Below are 4687 nucleotides of genomic sequence, written 5' to 3'. Positions count from 1 at the left end.
GAGCACTACAAGGGCCTGGAATATGCGAATTTGAAAGCTGCTCTTCAAGAGGTGTTGAAATTGATCCTCTCTTTTCTTAATTTTGTTATGTGATTGTTATAGATCTCGTTTGTGTGATGATTCTGGGCTTTATTTCACTTGATTCCATGCTATATTCACTGAGTTTCGATGATTTGAAGTTTTCATGTTGATTATTATTTGGCTCGATCCATGCATATAGGATGTGTTTTGGATGTAATTGTTGTTGATTCTTGTTGCTTGATGTTGGATCTTCACAATGCTATGCGTGTTTTTCATTTCTGGAGAGGTTGAAATTTTCTGGAAAATTGTTGATGAAGATCATGAAGATCTTCATCGTGTTCTTCAATTGCTGCAGATTACCTGCGAATTTCCATGCGGCCTTCATAGCCTTTCCTGCGGATTTTCCCGCGTGTTCATCCGCGTTACCTGCGGATTATGGATCTGCATGCGCCTAGGGCTTGGTCCAAAACGACCGTGTTTAGCCTTGGCGCACTTGGACATTTGAAATGTGCATTGGTTCGAACCCTGGCTACATCACTTTCCAATTTGCTTCATGATTTTATTTGCCTTATGTCCATTCATCCCCATGCCTTGTTTTCTATTTTTTTATTTGTTTTCATAACTTTATAAAATCCATAAATAATTGAAAACAACTCCAAAAAATATGAGGATTTTTGTGTTAGGTCCTATTTCCTGTCTACTTTTTTTTGGTTATTTTTATTCAAATTGGTGCTAGGGAATGTTAGTATGTATCATGTTTTGCACCTTGCTTGCCATTTTCTTTGTGAAATAATGATGGTTGATTCAATGAATGTGAAAATTGACATGTTTAAACTAGACATCCTAATTGACCTTTTGGTGTTGAGTTTGCATTTTTAGCATTTATGGTTGTTGAGATATGATCTGTTTAATGTAGGTGTGACAATGTGTGTCACACCTTTGCTTGCTTGATTTGTTGATTTTCTTTACCATGTCAATTAAATGCCAAATGATGTGATTTTTTGCATGATGCCTCTTCTGGATGTTAGGAATGATCATGATTTTTTGTGGAATTCTTGGATTGATTTTTGATTTGTTTGGGATTTTCTTTGTTGGTTGACCATGTTTGAGCTTTTGAAGAGTGTTGAACTTTCATGATTTGTGAAATGCTTATGCTTTATCATATGGACTTGAAATTTTGCCCATTGTTTCTAGACACTTTGAAGTTTATTGTGGCTTTGGTTTGAGTCATTTATCACTTGTCATTTCTGTTTTAGGATTGCCTTAAGTTGATGTACCATTTGTGGTCCTAATTTGAGCTTGTTTGTGCTTACCTTAACTTATTGAATTTGATTGCCATGCTTATACTTGTCCAAATGCCATGATTTTTAGTGTGTTGATCCTTGGGTGTGTTCTGTTTAGCCATGATTTTTCTTGAGATTTATTGAACCATTTTGGAATTAATATGCCTTTGCTCATTCTGTTGCTTCAATGTGCTTCCAACTTGCATGTCTTGCCTTATTTGATTTGTGAAATGAATTTGGTTGATGCTATTGACATGAGACCTTCTGGATTATATTCTTAATTGATTGAGGTTGATTCAAGTTGAATTTCATGTTCTGTTTTGAATTATTTCTCCCTCTTTGACCCTAGGCCTTGTCCTAGTGGTTTGCTTCTCATGTTTGAGCTTGGTTTTCAGGTTAAGGAAGCACATGGCCATAATTGGATTGATTCACTTGATTGAATGGTTTATTTGGTTGATGTTGGCTAATCTTGATTTGTTTTGTAGGTGGCTCTTAGCTCATTTGAGCTTGAGCTTGTGCTTTGCACATTGTTGCTTGATTGTTGACTATGTCTGTTGACTGTTGATTCTTAACTGTCTGTTTGACTTTTTGACTTGTATACTGATTGAGTTGGATTGTTTTCAGGTACTTAGTTGCTTAAGTTCATATTGAACTTGCTTTTGCTTGGTTGCTTAACCACTTAGGTATAACATTCTCTTCTTCATGTAGTCTGGAAGACCTGGCCTGTTACTTGGCCAGACACCTGTCTGAAGTCCTCCTTAAGAGGCCATGTTCTTGTGTGTTTATTTTTGTGCTAAGCAGGAAAAGTCCTTTGATAAGGCAATTGGTAGATAAAAGAGATTTGTAGTCCATCTCCTACTATTCAGTGTGTCATCCCTTTGCTCACATTACATGTTGATGCATTGTGGATACTAACCCAAGATCTATAGAGTCAATAATTGTGGAGAAGAGTTCCAACTTTCTGAACTCCCGCACCTTCTAATATTCAAAGCTCTCCCAGACCAGGGATAGAAGCTATGAGGCACACCCCTCATCTCCTTTTCATCTGCTTCACCTTAACTCTCAATGTTAAGGTTAAGAGCACAACTTACCCCATTCCAGTTGACTGTAAAGTCTAACCTTGTTTGAGCCTAATTGCTTGTATATAGTGTGTGCTAAATGACTTGTTTGTCTGATTACTTGATTCGTCTGTGCATCTTTGCTTATGTGTGCCTTTGTGCATTTATCATCATTAATTGCTCATTATGGCATGATCATCATTTCATATCTTTGTGACACATCTTTGGTTTGCCCATTGAGGAATCAACTGTAAGTCCATTAATTGGCCATTGTTCCTATGATGTGGAAGGGATTGAGTGTAAGACCATTCATTGGCCACTTATGTCCTCTTTGCTTATTGCTTGTGTTTGTTGGCTGTATGTGAGGATTCAATTGTAAGACCATGTTGTTGGCATTTGTTTCCCATGATCATCTGTTGGAGGTTAGTATAAGTCCAGATAGATTGGCATCTGACATCCATGTTTTATTTTGTTTTGGGAGATTAGAGTAAGCCCAGATAGATTGGCATCTGATATCCAGGTTTGGTTTTGCTTTGGGAGACTAGTATAAGACCATTTATTGGCATCTGGTATCTTTGTTTGTTTAGGAGATTGGTGTAAATCCATTTATTGGTATCCGGTATCCATTTCTTTTGTGCTTCAGTGAGATTGGTATAAGTCCAGTAATTGGCATCCGATATCCTTTTGTTTGGCTTACTTGTTATTGCTCATTGCCTATTCCAAAGGACACCCTTGAATCATTTTCCATATGATTTCAAAAAGTGAACCTTTTTGAGAAGTTTTACACTCCTTCACCCATTCACCCTCTTTGTTCCAAAACCCCTTTTCACATATTGCTTTCAAAACTTGAAATAAATATTGTGCAAACATCTTCATGTCTTTTCAAATTAGAAACCTGGACCTTAAGTCCTTGACTTTCAAACTTCACTTTTGATAATACTTCTTTCTGAATTGAACCTTAATCATACTTTGACCATCCTTTTGTGAATACTCATAATCAATTAACTTCACACATTCAATTGTTTTGTGGCTTTGTCCATTCTTGTTAAGTTTTTCATACATTAGCCATAGGTTTCAATTATCATAGTGGTTGATGTAAATCTTACCATATCCTTAGTGAGTTGATTGTAAGTCTTCCATACTTATTATAGGGTTAACCCCTCACTAGTATGTTGAAGCTGTCCTTGCATGGTGGATTGTTGATTCAGGTTGAGTTTTCTCCCATTGGTAATGAAAAACCTTAGGGCTTGTGTTTTAAAATGAATTCACTAACATTTGGAAATCTTTTAGCCGAACTACGGCGTTTTGATCCTTACCTTCCATGGAAAGGTACGTAGGCAACGGGTTCATCCGTTCAAACACAAAAACAATAAAAATTGTATATTCTTTTCTCATCCCTTCAATCCATGTTTGCACAATAAATATTTCATAACAAATAACATTTCATACAACAATCGTGAAAAGGGCTCCCTAGGAGTACCTAGGACGTTTTGGGTGCCTAACACCTTCCCATTGCGTAATTTACCCCTTACCCAGATTCTCTGATCTTTTCATTAGTTTTCTATGTGTAAAACTTCTTAGGCTTTTGTTCGCTTTTTAGCCAATCCTTTGGATAAATAAAAGTGCGGTGGCGACTCGATTCATTGTATGCTTTGCTTTTGGTTTAATCAATAAATCATAAAGTGACGAATACACCGCTACAGAAAAGTGGCGACTCTGCTGGGGAACAGAAGATTAGACCTTCCCTGGTGGTATTGCCTACTTTTCACCCTTGTTGTATGATATTTGTTTATTTGTTATTTGACATATTTTTGTACAATTTGGGATAACTGTATTGATTGTAATGTTTGAATTGCTTGATATACAATTGCTGTTTGCTTTGGTGATCTTTGTGAGATGAGTTCTATACCCGAACTCGAGTGCACCTTAGGATAGGAGAATGGCATAGTCTTGTTGACTGGTGTGGAGTATTCCTTAGCCAGTTGACTTGCGAGTCCATTCACTTGGTGGAGGTCATGTTGGATTAATAATGTCACACAAGTTATTTGTGGTTAGGCATTATTCTTTCAATCATGTGCCTTAGAAGCCAAGGACCTTAGTTTACCAAGCCCATCTTGGCCTATTTTTAGGACGTAGTGCGGAGGTCGTTCAGATGTCAGATCTGATGCGATTGTTACGCGATACTACACTCATAAGAGTCTCTCTTGAGAATATTTTTGGAATACGAGTATTCGTTCCTCCGATAATATCCGAGAGATGGGACGATGATTATGGGAACCTCTGGTAGAACATGTTCGGCAGGTTTAAACCCTAGTACACTCCCTT

Source organism: Lathyrus oleraceus, chromosome 3 (assembly GCF_024323335.1).
Source record: "Lathyrus oleraceus cultivar Zhongwan6 chromosome 3, CAAS_Psat_ZW6_1.0, whole genome shotgun sequence".
Lineage (NCBI taxonomy): Eukaryota > Viridiplantae > Streptophyta > Magnoliopsida > Fabales > Fabaceae > Lathyrus > Lathyrus oleraceus.
This window is presented reverse-complemented; position numbering follows the sequence as displayed.